This window comes from Syngnathus leptorhynchus, chromosome 1 (genome assembly GCF_054491065.1).
Source record: "Syngnathus leptorhynchus isolate UIUO chromosome 1, UIUO_Slep, whole genome shotgun sequence".
Lineage (NCBI taxonomy): Eukaryota > Metazoa > Chordata > Actinopteri > Syngnathiformes > Syngnathidae > Syngnathus > Syngnathus leptorhynchus.
Window position 1 is genome coordinate 13,838,398 of NC_141195.1, and position 19,796 is coordinate 13,858,193.

Consider the following 19,796-nt stretch of genomic DNA (forward strand, 5'->3'; position numbering starts at 1 on the left):
TTTTTTTGTTTTGCGCGCGTTTTACTTGTTCCGTCTTCCTCCCTATAGTTTGTTTGTTTTATCCCCGAACACCCAACAGCTTTAACTTCTTTTTTTCCCTTGGTATTGTAAATTCAAGTTAAGTGCAACTTTTACTTTTGCAGTGTTATATCTTTATGGTCGGCATTTTTCCATGGTCATGTCACGCTCAAATATGCAATTTAGTTATTTAGCTGTCCCGCTCCGGTATGAAGGCGCAGAGGCTGTAAAGAACGCACAGTGGTCTTCTTGATCCTTTATAACTTGAATGGATTGTGCGCGCAATAATGTACTCTTAATTGCTTTGTAACGCGACACGTACCGCATACTGTGCTGGCACGAAGTGCGCACTTGGCATTTCACAGTACACGTTTTTGTAATATACTAAAAGCCACTGAGAGGGGAACGAGATGTCATGTTGGAACGCGGTTGGAGCAGAACTGGGTCTATTTACCTCAAATTCAGCATAATGCAAAACAAAGCCAGGTACTTTCGAGACTCCCTGGCCACTTCATTAGGTACACTATAATGAAAGACGTTGACGCCTTTAGAACGATGCTACAGCTCAGTTTGACAGACACTCATTCCACCACATTACAAGACACAATGATAGAAACTGTTCTCCGTTTGATGCACACATATCCACTACAGATATTAAAAATGTCATTATCTTTACAAAGGCAGAATCACATTGTGCATGTGTACCTAATAAAGTGTCTATAGTGAGTTTATAGTCTATACCAATGCCTGACCATCTATCCAAATTTTTCCTGTACCAAATACTGCCACTCACCCGGTCAATCATGCATGTTGATCCCTGATGAACTTTCTTTCCTAAAGACGATGTTCCCACTTTTACAGTGAAGAGAATGATACATGACCCTGTTAGGAACTGCATGACTGAGTGTGTGGGCAACGGAAAGTGTCACTGAACGGAACATTCCAGTAATTAGTTGAAACAAGAGAGAGGTGTTAGTGAGGAAATGTTCCTAGTCAATCACATATTTACGTCTGGGACTCAAAAAAATTAGGCTTCTATTTTTTTTTTTTATTGGTGAAATGATTTAGGAACATCCCAAGAATATACTCAGTGCATAATCCTGTAGCCAAAGTTTCTGGATGTGGTGACATGACTAGGACAGAAAGACTGAAATAGCAGCGTAAGGCCACAAGTTGCAGGTGCCATAACACAAGTAAACTACCATAGCAATCAATGCCTTGTTTGTCATCTTAACACAATGAAGTTCAAGGTTGTCATTCTTTAAAAGAAGACGCTTATTTGTGAGGTTATAAATTCTGTAAATCAAAACGTCATGCCTGACATCTTGATTCTCTGCTTTCTTCTCCACTATGGAGCCAAACTTCAACTTTTGTCGTCTCAGCCTTGCATATTTAGCCCACCGCAATATTTTGTGTTTTTTTTTCTGGATTATTTGGGAAACTCTTGATAGTCTTGATAGGGAATTAAAACTTAATGTAAGACAATGTGAGGAGCAAGCTGAGATTTAGCTTTTCTTATCTTGCTGCTGAGTCTCTCTCTCTCTCTCTCTCTCTCTCTCTCTCTCTCTCTCTCTCTCTCTCTCTCTCTCTCTCTCTCTCTCTCTCTCTCTCTCTCTCTCTCTCTCTCTCTCTCTCTCTCAATCTCTCTCAATCTCTCTCTCTCTCTCTCTCTCTCTCTCAATCTCTCTCTCACACAAATGCGTATAGAGAGCAAGCTTAATTGGTAATACCTGAGCATATGCTTGTATTTCATCTTTACAGTGTGTATTTGTAAATCCGGACTGTACTTGGTGACGCTCACTGGATGCTGCGTGGATGCGACCACAAACCCATTTGGAGTAATTAGCAAGTTTATGTGACAGCGAACACGTGTGTCACCGCCATGCTTTCAGACGCTGTACCATTGCTCATTTTGGCACTGCAGCTGCTTTCATTCACGATCATTTGCGTGCATGCTGTTAGATTGTCGGTGCCACTTTTTACCCCCTGCAACCCACCTACCATTCATTCAATACAAGCATATGTGTTCCAGTGTTGATCAGCCAGAAGGTGCAACAAAGAATACCGAGCACAAAACATGCACGTTTTCTGGCCCCAGGCTTGTTTGAATTAGCTGTTTGTTTATCGCTCCAATCTGGTTGATAAGGAGTGTATCTGGAGGCTGGACCAAAATGTAATGATTTCCTGTGCCCCATCCCTCTGTAAAAATATTTGTAAATCATTTAAGTAATTCTGTTTTTGGTCATTGGTAAGAAAAGTGACAACACTCTACTTATAATGCTTTGCGATTGAGTGCAAAGAAAAAGCTGCATGAAATGAACTGTGGGGGATACTTCAAGTGCAGGATGAGATGATTCAGAAAGATCCATAAATAACCCTGAAGATTTCTACTTCACTACTTTTCAGTGCCCACTTCATTTTCACTATGCGTTCACGTCTTTTATCTCTGCGGCGCTCTCGCAGAGCCTGGGAGAATTTATACTGAATAATAGCTCCACAGCAGCTTTGAGCAGGGATAATATGAAACTGTGTCATTTGTTAATGCTGTCTGCTGCCTCACGGGCTGCATGCTTACATGTATTACTCATATGATGCACAAAAAGGCAGTTTTAGAAAAACCAGATGCATTCCCCACCCAACTTGTACAATTGTAACGTGCAGTAACGAGGTTATTTGTTTGTCAGGCTCTCTTCGTTTGCACTGGGAAAAGGGAACACCTTGTCTGCTCCTTTATTTGAATACCTTAATCAAACAGTGGTGACTGCTCCAGCCGCTCCAGCGAGGCACTGCCTACAGTACGAGAGCACAGAGTGCAGCGAGAGTGGGCCCGGTGTTTATACACTCAGGCCCCACCCAGCTCATATATCCTCTCAACAACTGATATCTGCCTCGATAGGACATGACTGAAGAGCTGAAGCTTTGTTGCCTGGTGGTCCTCGCTGCCTCTGATAAGCTGGGGAATGATGCGCTCCATTTGAATGCCTTATCGCACCCCTGTTTTTTTTTTTTTTTTTTTAAACTACAGTACTGCCTTGTCTGCATATGTGCATTTTGTATTTGTGTGTGTGTGTGTGTGTGTGTGTGTGTGTGTGTGCGTGCGTGTGGTGCAAAGGTCACTTTCACTACACATTAAGATGGTTTTCATCCAGACTCATCATGCATCAAGTGAATCGATTGAAACATTCTGTTCTGTGTACAAGTCACCCTTATGCAGCATGTACAGCATATAACCATATAAATAAGTGTCAGGTTTTGTCAAGGTGGAGCAGTTTTGACCTTATCCTGCTCACAATCAAGCCTACAAACTGCATTAAGATGCAACCTCCTTGGCAGAAGTAACAAATGAACAGGTCGTATCCGTCACTCATGCAGGCTGTTGCGTATTCATGTTGCGTGTGTAAACTGTTGTCGCTTTTAGCTAATGACAAATTCTGTGGCATGTGACAGTGAGGCGAAGAGTGAGAATCAAAGGATGAGTGAGAGTCAAATGGGTTGAAGTAATCGGGGGCCCAGTATGTGGACAGTGTGTGTGTGTGTGTGTGTGTGTGTGTGTGTGTGTGTGTGTGTGTGTGTGTGTGCGTGTGCGCGTGTGCGTTCGTGTGTGTGTGTTATGCTAAGTCAGGGCCATTCAAGCGTTTTGCTGACTCCGGACTCACAATCACAATTGCTTTCATAGTCCTGTGCAGAGGAAGGCTGTGCATACCACTGTGGAAAAGCTGGTGACACACAGTGAGTGTGGAGGCCAAGCACAAACAGACACTACATCATATTCCCCACACTTTACCACACAGGTTTTTTACTGGGGACTATGATCAAATGAAATATTTATCAAAAGTATTTCAATAAAACTGGGATTGACTCTGACATGGTAAGACAGTCAGAGCTTCCTTTTTCATTTAATGTTTTCACCTTGGTGATTTTATTTTACAACTGCTAACTACATCATGTTACCTACTCAGTGATTTTCACCCACTATGCCGTGGCAGTGGCACCCAAGTGTACTGTGTACAAGTTTTGTCAGTCTAAAATTTTGTCTACTTTTTGTCACCAAACTCTGAGATGTTGTATCACCTTGAATGTCCAGCATGTCTACCAAATTTGCATAAAAATAGACTTTATCTCTCATGAAAATTGAAATGCGCCCATTTTTACACCAAGTATAGTCTACTTTCTGTCTCCAAACTAGCAGATGGGTTGAGTGCATCCAGCGAGGCTGTGATGTTGTGAATTTGCCGAAATGTATTGTAGTGGCTGTGTTGTGGTTGCTGACTGGTACGTACAAGTGCAGTCTTCTTAGCCATACCGTAGCCCGAATGCGTCAGTGTGTGCTGTGCTTACGCGAGTCTGCCAGGGACCTCCCATGGGGCTGTGCAATGGCATCCTCATTCTTACAACTGAAGAAGAAAGAAGAAATTATGCCAGCACTCGCTGCAGAATAGTCCCCTGGGTGTTTAGTTAAATGTTGATTATGCTTGTTAATGGCTGCACAAAGTCTGACATAACCATGTGTGACAGTGTTAAAGTTTGGGATTATAGATATCCGTGTATATATATATATATATATATATATATATATATATATATATATATATATATATATATATATATATATATATATATATATATATATATAGCTGTTTACCCACTGTCAATATAGTTGTACGATCATTTTTACAAAACCATGTCTTTAATTATACATTTTAATCATTACATGCCACGTTTAAAAATGGCCTTATTTTAGGGTCCATAGTATTCAAGTTACCAAACACGTTTTTTTACTGTCCTTATATAATAGCATATGCTTATCTGAATGGTTATCTTGGATGAGAAGAACCTTCGGTATGAAGGGCAACCTTAGTTTCCATACTGCACACATGTACAAAATGTACTGTGTATGTCGGGCATGTATGCATATATGTATGAATGGAAGAGGCAGGGATCTGGACAAACATTCCCGGTTGTCTCAGCTTCCTGAGGTATGTCCTGTGCAAACACAGCAGGCCCTGCTATAAGCTCCATGCCAAGGTTGTGAGACTCTTTTACAAACTTTTACTTTTTTTTTTTTTTTTTTTAATGGAATATCCCTTACAAACATAATCGGCCCCAGTGTTTGCACTATAGTTTGAAGGGATAACACACACAGAGGTTTAATTGATGCTCAGATGCCACAGTGAAATTCTTTCACCGCTGAGAGGGTGAAGTCTTTGTGATCTGTCAAGAATACTTCTTTATTGTGTCTGACATATTTAGCAGGCTGATATAATTGCCTGGGCAAGGTTGAAATTGTAGCAGAGTCCGCGGGAGCCCACAGAACAACTCAGGGAATCCAACTGTGGCTCCTTTTGGAGAGATAATGATGAGCTTCATGATTGTTTACAAGGGCCGGAGAAGTGTTTGAGAAAATCTGCCACATGGAAGTTGTAATACCGTGGCGTCAGCACTGTTATTATAGTTGGTTTAAAGCATGGGAGTTGGCTTAAGCACAATTATGGAAAGAGAAAAGATATTGAACAAGGTTAGTAAAAACGAAGTACAGGGCTTGGAGAGTGGAGAATATCACAAGAAAGTAAGGGAAAAAAAAGCTTTTTTTTTGGGTTGTCAAGCTTTATACTTTCACATGGCCATGAGCAAGGCAGATGAGATAAGTGATGACCTTGCAAAGAAAAGACAAACAGCATTCTGGAAATAATGACATAAGGTTAATGTAGTCATGCTTTTTTAGGTCTTTTCAAGCTTCAGCAGCCTCATATCCCATTGCGAGGGTAGTTAACAGACAGGAAAGGGTAACTTGAGCTGATCTTTTTATAGTTTTGTTAATAACACAGTAGACAGTTAAAAAACAAAACAAAAAAAAAACCTCTAGCCTAAAGCAGCACTTACTGGCACAACCCGCCAGACCCAAGACAGCATATGTTTGTGTATGTGTGTTTCATGTGTGTGTGTTGATGTATTTCCCTATGTACATGTGCTTGTGTATGATGTAGAATTGTATCCCACACCACAATGGTATCAATGCAGTGTGCAGTGTAATGTGTACGGAACGGAGAGTAAAAGTTACCCTGAGTGCAGTTCGTAACATGAACCGTCTTCGCAGATGCAATAGAATCGGCGTTATGCTAATGCTAAGACTAATGTCAATAACAGATAAAGATTCATCAATATTTTTCATTCAGTTATTGTAAAGATTAAAGTTTTAACTGCTGCCTACCCTGCTCTCTCCCTGTCCTTTCTCATTCACCCAATACTACCATGGAAACAGCATAGTGACAATGTTGTGACCTATGTTTGCTCAATTTGCTCATATTATTGTGCCTCATGAAAATTGCCTTGCAACAAGTGGTGTCATTTGACCTGGAAAAGAAATCGGCCGGACACACATTGGTGGACAACAGTCAAATGCAACATCATTCTTTTGGTCAAATGACACACAACCATGTATCATCGAATTGTAGATTAAAAACAACAGTTCGTTTTTTTTCAATTTTGTATCTATGCTGCAACACATTTATCATGTTTGCCCTGGATCTCTTCCTTGAATGAAAAAAATACAATAAAGTTTGAGGGAATTTTGTTTTTTGTCAAGTCCAGCCAAGGAACACACTTTTTTTGTGTTTTCATCCAAAGAATACCAGTGCCTGTTTCTATTTAACCGGCGCTACGTAAGAAGGAGGCCGCATAGGCGTTGTCAGTGTCATAGGCAGCAACAAATGTTTGTGTGCCAGCAGTGAAAAGCAAGTGAAACTGAGAGATGGTCATGTTTTATTAAGCCTGATAATACCGCCTAATCTGTGGTTCGGGTTACACAGTGCTTTTGTGGGTAATTAGAGATCATGTCATTTTCCTGGCCTGCTGAAAAAGTGCACTCCACCCTAATCCCCTCGCCCCCCACCCCCCATCTCCGCCTTTCCTCCCTGCACCTCCCTCCTTCTTTCCCTTCACTCGTTCTGTCACTCGCACAAGCCCCTCCTCATGCTTCCTCGTGAGCTGGCTTCCTGTCAACAAAGCACGTGCACACACGTAAACAAACATAATTTAGGTAGTTAATTCAATCATATACCCTGTATACCCTTACAGTATGTTACCGCGTTCAGAATTCTGTCAAAGGACATTGGTGGCCATTGTGCTGTGTAGAATTTGTCAGATGAATGACTTAGGCCCCGCTGGCAAGTGCGCCAGGTTTACTATGACCTAAACATTGGCACTTGATACAGAGCACACATAGCCTTGGATTTTATGTAGACCTGAGAAGTATACTACGACGCGAGATTAATGGCTTGGCGAGCTGCGTTGAGTCTAAAGCCAGGATTTTTAGTGTTATGAAGGTGGCTCCCTTTTAACCTGGCTAGATCTCCATGGTCATTTGGTAACAACTCTTAACCTGGTAAATCAACAGTATCTTTGATGGTTGCAGTCAAGTTAAGCAAACAATGTTGCCTCAGTTGTTTCAAGATACAATGCATAGATGATGGAATATTGGGTCTCTCTTTGGGGTGCATGGTTGTTTAGAAAGAACTAAGCAAGAAAACATTAGCTAAGGGGATTTTTAATTCACGCTCATTGTCGATTCTCCTTATTTGATTTGTTCTCTTTTTGCACATTCAGAAACACAAATCGTACACTTGAACCTAATAGTTTTCATTTGAGATAAGCGCCTGTGTCTGGCTTGAAATGACTTGAACATATTTTCATGTTAGAGCGACAGAAATGAGCACACAATTCTGTTATTTACCTTGTCCGACTGTAAGGTCACAGGCAGTATTATGCTGCAACATTTTTTTGCAATTAACTCATATCAATGAAAGCTTGTGTTCAAATCCACACATCTTTTTGGACCAGTGCATGAGTGGCAGCATAAGATAAGAGAATAATAATAATAATCCCAAATTGCCCAATTAGAGTGGTAAATTTTGAACCCGACAGGACCCTCCCTGCACACGCACTCATACATATATCTTGCAGGCATTTCATTTCCTCTTCTACTATGACAACATCACAATATAATAGGACATGGTGTCACGTGACACCAGCAACATGGAACAATGAAATCACTCTCTGTGCGTCTCTGTTTTGAAGGGCAAACTGGGTAGTCATAGTTACATAAACTAAAATAGCTTCAAATATCCCCCCCAAATGTATTTTGTGTCCTTGAAACGAATAGATGAGTTAGTTATTTGTCTTCTGCTAAGATTTTTTTGATAGCATACCTTGCATATATGTAATGCTGAGTCTGATAAGACGGGAGTTTTTGAAGATGAGAATCTGATTTGAAAATTCATGAAAACATTATTTAAACTTGACTGTCAGTGTTAATTCAATGTGGCTACAGATAGCATGCCAGGCTGACATTAGGGGTCAGGTTTGTACTCACTATTTGACCTTTCATTAGCTTGTCATCGTTTGGGTTATATTTTCAGCACTCTTGTCCAACAATGAGGGACTGGATGAAAGTTGTGTCTGCCAATCAGATCAACGAGTCATTGAGTTCATGAGAGCGGCCATTGGGTTTTGTGAAAGTAAGCTGCTAGAAGACTATTGTAGAACCTCGCTTTTTATCAGGAAAAGTGAGTATTGTCTCGTTCTGATAAAAGCTTCTGTGGCAACATCCATGAATTTATGGCAAGTGGCTACCTTTCCCTACAAGCTACTAATTTTCAATTTGTTTGGCTCTATATTAAGAATGAGTTTTTATAAACGTGTAGGCTTTGTGTTTATATTGTAGTGATGATGGCTTTAGCGTCCATAACAAATATTTTTGGGATGGACTGTTTGGTTCAATAAGTACAATAAGTTAGCATAGTATTTCTAAAGGTTACTCTTTCACCTTTGACCCATGTTTAGTTTGCTCCCTTTTTTTATGGAGTCACCGTGTGCTCTTCTCTGGTGCACTTTCCAGATGAGCCTGTAATTAAGTCGTTTCGGCGCCTTGAGAAGCACTCTGTCGTGCGCCGAGCTGAGACCAATCTGCCACTAATTGTCTCTAGTTTTAATTTCTAATGGAATTAGGGCCGTAGGGAACGCGGCGTAATGAGATGCACTTACTGTGAATGCGTGCACTCTGTTATCTGTTTACTGTAACTGATTTGGCCCCAGTGGATAGGGAAACAAAAGTGAGTAGAGCAAGATGTTCCATACTGATGTTTTAAACTTGTTTCTGTTTATTTCACAAAGCACTCAGAGGATGCTTGCACCTCTCCAAACTGCAAATTCACACACGATGGATGATAAATGTGCCATCAAATGCCTCAGCAGTGCCTGTATAGTGACAGTGGATTTGGATTAAGATTAAATGGAGGAATAGCCTCTCTTACAAAGTGTGTGACAACGGGAATCCTTTCCGAAGGCTTTTGGCCTTGGCGTCAAAGTTAGTGCTCGGTAAGCGTGGTTAGGGGCTGGAAATGGGATGGCTGTTTACATAGCCTTGGGAGTGTTTGTGTCTTGATTTTGAGTCCAGACATTTCAACATCCAAATAAATCGCCTTAGACTTGTAAACAGACAAGTAAACCTCTAACAGAAGAGATGCACCAGCTGCGTTTATGTTTGAATTCTATTTGGCAGTGTTAAGGTTGAACGTTTTTAGAAATTGTTATTCCGGGTTAAACGAGTCAAAGGTCATTATGCACATTTGAATAAAGTGAATTTTTGAGGAACGTTTTGCAACACTTGTTTCAAAAGAGGACCAGCCTCAACATGAGGCGTTAAAAAAACAGGAACATTTGGGATTGAAAGATTTAGAGAATAACACGTTCTTAGAAATATTAGAAAGTAGTAGAATTCTAGTGGTCAAATGATAATGTGGCTTGTGTTTACTTAATTTATTTTTACACTCGTAAGATTTGTTTTTAATGAGCTGCATGAGCAAATCCGTGCACAGCGCAAGTAAGTTATAGCGCTAAACGCAGTCAGGTTTTTTTTTTTTGGGGCCTTTTTGTAGACTTATACAGGTAGAAGAGAGTGTTTGTGCCATTGTGCTCATTATACTACTCCCAGCCAATCAGTATTTAAGTCCTTTTCCTGTGTGGGTTACAAGGCATGCAGAAGCAGGGGATTGGCACGTGCAAAATACATTTAGAAGCAACTGCAAGAGGATCTCCACTTGCGGATGATGTATAGTTGGCTGCTGTAGATGGGTAGTTGGAGATCGCCTTCCACCCATGATCGTGTGTCCGTGTGTGGAAAATGAATAAAATACAAGGGTGTTCACCTGTTTGGACCTTGTTTAAAGCCACCAAAATCAACTTACACCTCCTGCGCCACAAGTTAGACCTGCTTTTAGGTGGTCTAAAATGTAGTCTAGTCTTTGGTCACCATATAGCCAGATGTGCCCGGGGGCGTGCAATAGAATATGCTGTCTTCCAAATCTGCAAACACGTTAAACAGCTCCTCTACGAAAATAAAGTTTCGGCAATCTACTGCGTACAGTCTACGTTGTATCACCAAATTGCACCAACCTCGTCCACCGTAAGGCCCAGGGAGTTACAACAATATGTTAAACTAGACTTGCACTATCACAAAATACCTTTTATCTCCTTTGCATCTGTTATGTGTGCTTTTATCACCTTTACACAGTCCTGTCCCCTTAAGATCTGTTTATATTAATGACTCGCATACAGACACATGTGATTTACAAGCACCAAAAGTAGAAAACAAAAATCTGCCCAAAGACAAATGACTGTATGAATCTTTCAAACACTTTAGTGACTTCACTGTAATTTTTCTACCTTATCGCTTCTGAGTGCAGTTTGCTTTTGCGACTGGCTCAAGGCCCTTCCTCTTATTGTTTCAATATGTCAGAGCATTGTTTGAATGAGGTCACCCATTACCGATCTGGCCCGAGGCCAGCTTGACTTCAGCTGATTTAATTGAATCTCCAACATGAGTCAAACTCAAACAAGCAGAGACTGCCTAGCCATGACAGTCTCATTACTCCACATTAAGAACTCATTTCACAATGCATTGTGACTCTGGCCATGACAAATCGTGAAAGGAGATGAAATCAAATAAGTGAGTACATTTTGCAAGACTTCTCTTGGAATTTGCAAGATGAAAATCATCAAGTTATCGAAAAGCCCAAAAGTCTGCTTTTTTCCCATATATAAAAGAATGAGAATGCCTTCTGGGTTTAAGTGTTCCCGTGTTTGCCATCTATAGTAATGGAATCACAGCCAATGCCATTTTCCCTTAAAATTGATATTTTTTTTTTTTTTGGCAAAATGTTCTGAATTCAACCTGCCTTGTCACTCAAGATCGAGACAGTGGTGGGAGAAGAGAGAATATGTGAATGGAACCTTTCAGCGCACATTTTTACTGTGAGCGCTCTAAATAATGACGCCTTTATCACGTTTGCCACATTACAAACAAAGAGGCCTTTCTTGTCATATACGACAAGATGTAATATCAGGCGCTATAATGGCATACATTATGCATGTAACATTCATAGCATCTCTAACAACAATTCAGCATTGCGTCAGCTCCAACCTCGACAAAATTTCTCAATTAACCGTGCATTCTTTCAGAGCCACTGGCAGCTTGGCCAAAGCCCATACGAAAAATAAAATGTATAGTGGGCTTGGTGTGCCAGCTCCCCCCCCCCCCCCTCCCGCCAACAATAGGGAAGGAAATGTTGAGACTGCGAGAGCTGCACAGGAGAGATATGGCAATGTTTGCTTAGGGCCAGGTATCGGGCACAAAAACAAACATGGCTGCCCTTAATGAGCCTGTTTGCCTGCCAAAGGTAAAGACAGCTGTTGTCTCCAGCCACAAAGGAACAGGCCATGGTGCCCATAGTAACGCCACCCTGTGTACTCAAGACAGGAATTAATAAGACCTCTTTATGGAAATAATAGTGAGTCATATGTAAATTGTGTACAGTCAGTAGTGTTTTATAGGAAATACTCTTAATGGTGGTAAAGGAAAGGTTCACCAGGAAATCTAGAGGACATGCTCTGGTACGGCGCCATAATACAATGTATCTTCCAATGGCAATGATTTTAATTGCACTAGCATTGTACTATTCAGAAGTCATTACAAAAAAAAATCACAACTGAAATATAGTAATTACAGAAAAAAAATATTTGTATTTCTTCCAGTGATCACATTAATACAGTGGGCAACATAGTGGTTAGAATGGCCCCAATTCAAATCTTGCCTCAGGCCCTGCCATGTGGAGTTTGCATGTTGTCTTTATGCATGTGTGGCATTGAGGCCAGCTTGTACCCCACTTCTAAGTCAGTTGGAATAGGCTGCAGCTTACCTGCAGCTTCAAGTGCTTTAGAAAATGGAGCCATTGATCTTTGTGTCATCACTTATTGCTGGGTAGGTTTCTCAGGACTCAAGTAATTACAAAAATTATATGTTAGATATGTTGATTTAGCATGTTAATTAGTGCTCTGTATTAAATAGAAAATGTATACTAGAAAGGAAGAATATAGCACCCTCTGCAGGAACTGTGTAAAATATATAACATACCTTTCATTTGGTCCGACTGTGCTGTGTGCAATGAACTTCTTGTTCTGTAAAAAAAGTCATATTGCTTTAGGAGTATGAAATAGTAAATGCGGGTTAAGAACTTGGCTTTCTGTGTTTGATAAAGCAGAACACTCATCCCTGAACTGTTTGGAGAGGCCTTACCTACTTTGCTTTTAGCATCTGTCCTTTGGGAGCACAATAATCGCTCTAAAAACCTCTTCTCGTAAAAGTGTCTCCTCATAAGGACACTAATGCACGTGGATTTAGGCAAAGTGGTGGCCACAGTGAGAAAATTAGTATCTTTCTAGTTGCACTTGTCTGACTCAATCCGTGCACACTGCGAGATACACTCTGCACTCATTCTAGCCAAAAGCAGCAATAAGGCTGAGATGCCATTTGTCACAAGAGAAGCTTATAAGAATGTGCACACAGTGAATGTCTGACTGGCAACAGCATCAGCGTGGCCTCTATTGAAACAACACCAGAATTTCCCCCCACTCTGCCCCTACCACTTTCCTGACTTTGTTTAAAGTACATTCTGAGCGATTGAATGACCACATTTCACTATGATCACTTTAGTTTCTAATAGAGGGAGAGCTGACATAAACACATTCACATTGTAGCAATGAGCCAAAGTGAAAACATTAAAAATTATTTCAGTTGTGTATTGAAGTCCTTTTAAATGAAGAAGCATGGCGTTTGTACATACTGTATGTATAAGTTTCATCTACTTTCTAAGTTATGTCTTTATTTGCATGATTATTACATCACACATCCTAGAGAGCCATATGTATTGCATTGTGTATATATATATATATATATATATATATATATATATATATATATATATATATATATATATATATATATAAAATCTGCCGATTGCCCTGTTATGAGCTAGATTTTACGCAGATCTGATTGGCACTTTCCAACTTCAAACGGCAGGAAAATCTGAGAGAAAAAGTAAGTACCAAACCATTTAAAGTTAGTTAAACAACAACAGCTTTAACCTCTTGTTAACAGTTTGGCAAACTAAAGTCAACACTCACTTTATTTTCCTATTCTCTTTTATGGGTTAAATGGCAATTGCACTAACATATGACTTCTTGCTGCCAGAGTGAACATAAGAAAGCAAAAAACAAATCCAACGTTATTACAAATGATGACTTTGATATGGTAATGTAGCCTTGTATTGTTTTTAGGCTCTTTTGGAGGCTGCAGTCCATTATCTGATTTTGATCGGCAGTTGTCTCATTGACTTGCTTGTTGGATGAGCTACTGCATGCAATGCATTGCACTGGGTTCTCTGTTCCTGGTTTTTAAAGATAGTAAACTTTGTACATGTTTAAGGTGAACAGTGCACCAGTCAGAGATTATAACTGAATAGCCTGTGCTGGTTGTTGATTAAGAATAAAAAGCCAATTATCATAATAGGATATGGGACATAATGACAGAATTAAATGAGTGTGACAGACACACAATAGGCCTGCTCTGTCATCCCCTTAGCCTAGCTCGCCTATTAGAATTAATCTGGTTTGATTAAAAATGCAAATGGCCCAGAGTCGCTAACAGAGTTTACATGTTTTTCTAACATATCACTGATTTAATTACATGAAAAACGAATTAGAGAGATGTGTGACTGAGGCTTGTCTTTATTCATTTATTTATTTTTTTGTCATCACCCTCCAGACATTGCTACGGAGAAATAAGTATTCTCTCATGACCACAAGCGAAGGTAATGAGATTAGGGCTTCTCTCTTCTCTTCACAAGCTGATTGCTTGGTTCATCGAAGCAAAACGAACCGTTATATTGTTACCACACAAGGTGTTTTATCTAGGTCTTAGTGCTGCCTACTGTATTGTTTGGGCTCAGAGCTTTGCAAAGAGACAATCTCTTGCATAATATAATAATAATACATAACATAGTAATGATAGCTCTGATTTCTGAATTGCAAAAAAATGCCAGTTTTATTTTATGCAACAGACACCATTATGAAACAGTCTATGCGGGTCACGTGGGTGTTAGGTAACTTACCAACTGTATAAACATGCATTTGAAGTATGTCGAGCTTTACTGGCTCTCTGTCAACTGATTTTATGTACAGGATACAATGTAATTTCAAGGCATGATGTTATACACAGTTTGTCATTGACTTCATTAAAAAGGGCAGCCTTATTCATGTCAATTTGTCACCAATTTCACAAAACAAATGGAGAACCTTGCATTAAAATAAATAAATTTGCCACTGACTACTGTGGAAAGTAGATGTTTTTTAAAGCAAAGTTTGCATTCAGTCTTTCTCCTTCCATCTGTCCATCTATACATCTGTCCATCCATTCATCTGTCCATACAACCATCCGTCTGTCCGTCTGTCCGTCCGTCCGTCCATCCATCCATCCATCCATCCATCCATCCATCCATCCATCCATCCATCCATCCATCCATCCATCCATCCATCCATCCATCCATCCATCCATCCATCCATCCATCCATCCATCCATCCATCCATCCATCCATCCATCCGTTGAATCGGCAACACTTGTGACCGCACGACACAACCCTCATCACTCAAGTTGTAATATTTTAACATTTTGTCAATGACATGGCGGGCCGGATTTGGCCCATGGGCCTTGGGTTTGACACCTACAGTATGGTCCAAAGGGTTCAATTTTTCTTAGCTCTGGTTGCTCTGTCACACGTCGCCAAAACATCAAGTGTCCTCCCATGCCTGCTGGTCAGGTGCTCTACCACTGCCATGAACAGCCGTGTTGCTGTCACTTTGATTGTTTCGTTCACTGCATGTTAGGTGGTCTTGGTTTGTATTTTTGTACTGTACGTATATAAAGTCATCTACTTTGACACTTCTGTATCCTGTCTGCTTTTGGATCCATATTTTGCTTTTCATATCATATTACATTATTGTGTTTTTTCGTGACGCATTACAATTGTTTTTTTTTATTGTATTTTTTTCTTTTCTGGAGAGTAATACACGGCTTGGGTATGAGTTTAGTTGGACAGCTGATATTTATACATGATTTGGTTTAAAAATTATAATCAATAGAATGCCTTAGCCTATAGGAACAGCAGATAGAAATAAACTCTACAGCTATCATCTGAAAAGAGAATGCCTACCCTTGAAACTATGCTATCATAAGTCAGTAGATGTTGGCTGCAAACATTCTGCACAATGTCAAAAACCTAAAGAACCTAAATAATGAGGAGACAGGAAACATTGGTGACTAATTTTGCGGTGCTTCATTCTTATCAAACATCTCTGCTAAAACAGCAGTTTAGAGATAGAAAAAATAGAATGAATTGACTTCGATCTACTGACATGCTGCTGTGCCTGTTTCCATACTTTGTGCTATGCTCTGAGGAAGGGACTCTGCCTACGCGCACACACACACACACACACACACACACACACACACACACACACACACACACACACACACACACACACACACACACACACACAGATATATTTCACGCACTCACACAATCCGGATCTCTCACAAAGTCACATTGCTTGCATTCTGTCTTACAATGGATTGTTTGAGTGAGTTCCACCAGTTCCTTCCTATCCATCGTCCTTGTTAGAAGTGTAGATTGGTAAAATTGCTGTCTTTTGGTTTGTTTTGCCTTTGGCTCTGCCTTTGGTGGCCAAACTAGATGTTTGATAACCCATCTATGAGTCTGTTTCTGTTATCTATGCTTGGGTGATGTTTCAACTTGGAAAGGAAAAGCTGCTGAAAATACGTGTACTTAAGAAGTTCATCTGTTTGAACTGATGTTTTGTTGCACATACATCTGCATCATTTGCCACTGCTACCTTACCTTTCATCAGCACTGCCTCATGTAAGGTAGAGATGTCAGGCTGCAAATGAATTCTAGTCAGGTTGAGATTGTTTATTTTGCAAAGAAAGAAAGAAAGAACACATTTTTGTGTTGACAAGACAGGATCAATTCTAACCCGGTGTTTGACCATCGACTAAATGTGTTAAAATGGAAAGTATGCTATCGATCTATGTGCATTAGCGCACTACAGTAACCTAAGCAATGAGTGGCAGAACAAAAGAAGCACTATATGTCACACTGGCGGCAAGCTGCAGTTTAAAGAGGACGGCAAACTTCAAGCAGTCTCGTGGCATGTCATTGTTTATCGTTTCAAATCTCAATGTATATTTGTCTTTTCGGGGAAGAATTTTATCCACTTCTAAACATCTGGAAAGGATTTTGTCCGCTTAAGACTACAAAAGCCCAATTCGCTGTTTGGCCTACAGTGAGACCTTATATTAAGGTCCCATATTTCAGACAGTGGAAGACTTGTAATTCTATTAACTATAATCATCTCTTTGCAAAAATGCTTCTATAGGAGATCATGGTTCGGTCACATGTGTTGCCCAAAGAAATAGCCTGGTAATATTTGCACAGTAAATGCTCTGATTGGCTGCAAGCAATGTATTGACACACAGAGCCCTATTTTGGTGGACTGGTGTCTGTGCGCTTAGCGCAAAATGGTTACAACTTAATTTTTGTGCCAGCACAAGTCTGGTCTAGCTTGTTTGGGGTAGTGCTGCGCTCAACTGTGTGCACCGGCACATGAAGCAGCCTCGTTCCTGATGCACCTGCTAAATTGATGACACAGATTGATCTGCGCTTGGTGTAAAAGCATGCGCATTGTCATTTTCATGCAGTTCTAGACATAGACATACTATATGTACAACTGCTCATATTTACACAACCAACCAATTTAACATCTTCATCTTACCAAATTGATTTCAATTTACATATTTACACAACCAACCATTTTAACATCTTCATCTAACCAAATTGATTTAAATTTACATAATTTCATGCAAAAGACATTGCAACTCATTGCTGTGATTTAGATGTACTGGTGATTCTCTCCATGATGTGGTTGTTGTTGTTGTTGTATGTAAACAAGAAGTACGCTTGAAAATGACAGTTGCCAGGTCTCAGGTCACAACCAATCACAGCTCAGCTTCAGAAAATTGGTAAGACGTGATTGGTTGTCACCTGAGACCTGGCAACTGTGATGTCATTTTCAGTTGACAGCAAGTGGCAAAAGGGCAACCCCCTGAGATGGAGAAAAATAAGTGGAATTTGCCTGTTTAATTCATATTCCACAAATGAAACATTAATCAGAACCCTGGTGGGGGAGTGGGTGGGTTGTCACAAGCTGGGGTGGAAGGCAGTCCCAAGTGCCCACAGCGGCCAACTGTACATCATCCACTGATGCCGGCCGAAATTAGCCAGTACAAATTTCATTCATAATTACGATGAAATGAACATGAGGTTCATGCACTTCAACTGATCAATCGTCAATAATGGTTTTACCTTTTAAGTGAGAGCTTGTTTGTAACCACTAAACAGATGATTTGTTACGCAAAATGATTCCATAAATGGTAAATGGTTCAAAAGGCTTTCACTCTTGTCCTACAGTTGTGTCTGGCAAATTTTGGTCTATGTGATATGATACACAAAAGGCCACAAAGAAAGAACATTTTCTGTGGAGTGGCCATTTTACCCGCATCTCTATTCCTTGACTGGTCAAAGGTTAGTGCTGTATGAGCAAAGGTCTCTGATCATTGATTTTTACAGAAAAAAAAAACTACCCTACTGTTGTATTTAACTTTATCTTAGCTACTACAATATATTTGCACTTAAACTTCATGAGCTGTTTGTTTTTAAACTTGTATTTAGGTATAAATTTGATCAGTGTTTTTATTTTCCTATATTGATGTGGTAATGTTCAAAGTGCATCATGTTATAGTGGGTTACAAAAAGTATTAAACCTACATTTTAGGAGTGAAACCGCACTGAACACGTCATGAAAGTGGTACTTGGAGAGCTAAGAACTTTTTTAGGGGGTACATTGTGTCAAAAGTTAGCTAACTATTGTCAAAGACCCTAGTAATGTCACTCGTTAGTGAAGTTGGATGATCTCAATATGGATCTAGAGCAGTTGCTTGAGTGAATCACTTCATACGCGTGCAGCTTCTATTTTAAACTGCTTGATAAAAGCAATCACAATGCATCTTCTATGACATTAAATGCAAGGAAAGTCACTCAGATAGAGGTCATGCGGCACAGCTGCAGATTAGAAGTGAAGTTATTCATTTATATTTTGATAGGATGCCCACACTCCTAACTGGATTGTTATAGGGTTTTCGTAGGCATATGAACATCCCGTTCGTATATTTGAAATGGAGCATGCAGTTGCCCTCCAGAAGCAAAACACTATTACAACATTGTGCTCTTCCCAATTGTGCATGTTTGAGGCAGTGAAAAAAAGCAAGTATTAAGATGGGGCACAAGGGGAGGTGAAATGCTGTTCAGGGTGAGAAGACATTTAAGTAGTATATTGTGATGAACATATTTTGTATTACAGTATCTGTCCTTTTTTTAAAGTGTACGTCTAAAGTGTATAGAACCTCTCTTAGCTGACCCGTACTGGTCGCAAGCCAATCCTTTGGGTCTTGCATATATCGTAATGCAAAATTGTATGGATTACCATACTGCAAGTAAAGCAGCCAAAAGTTTTTTTGTCTTAAAAACAGAGATTATGAAGAGGTTTAGAAAAGCTGTGACCACATCTGAGACTGTCAGTTAGACCTATTTGGTAACTGCACTGTTTGACTGTACCTCCGCAATGACAGCAGGAAACGAGGTGGTGACAAGGGAAACCATGATGTGCCACATGGAGGGGCAAAATCAGGCCACTCGGTACGAGTGGGGGAGTGTAGAGGAGACCACAACGGAATGTTTTTCTGTAGGGACTTTTTTTCTCCATTTTTTTTTCTTAACTCTGTTATAGAGTTAATTTTATCAGCCATTTTTAAATTTTGTCTCAGTTTTTGTCCAGTTATTAGTTTTTAGCACATTGAATTCAACCTCTTCTTATTTTTATTTCATCAAGCTTCGGGAGAATAACATTTATTCTCGTTTTAGTCAGGAAAATCATTCACATTTAACTTTGTCAGTAGATAATATTAGACAATTCTCATTGATTTAAAATTATTTCACATAACATTTTCTCATCTTTTTGATGGAAAAACACATTTTAATAAATATTGCCAGATATGGAACATGTTCTGATAAAATTTTGTGTGACACAATTACAACAGTAGCTCTATCAGAGGGTGATATCGCCACATACTGCAAGCTAGTACAACATATGTTTGAGGTGTGTTTAATGCTATTGTTGGTTTAATGTTTCGTTATAAACAACCATCTCCAATCGTTTTGTTAGCTTTGCGAGAGAACTCGCCACAGAGTGTTATTTTT

General features: G+C 39.8%; 1 protein-coding gene across 3 annotated transcripts in view; it reads left to right on the plus strand.

Moving 5' to 3' along the window:
* Positions 1 to 19,796, plus strand: part of LOC147062037 (TOX high mobility group box family member 2-like) — a 119,575-nt gene that overhangs the window by 31,387 nt on the left and 68,392 nt on the right. The window lies entirely within an intron of this gene.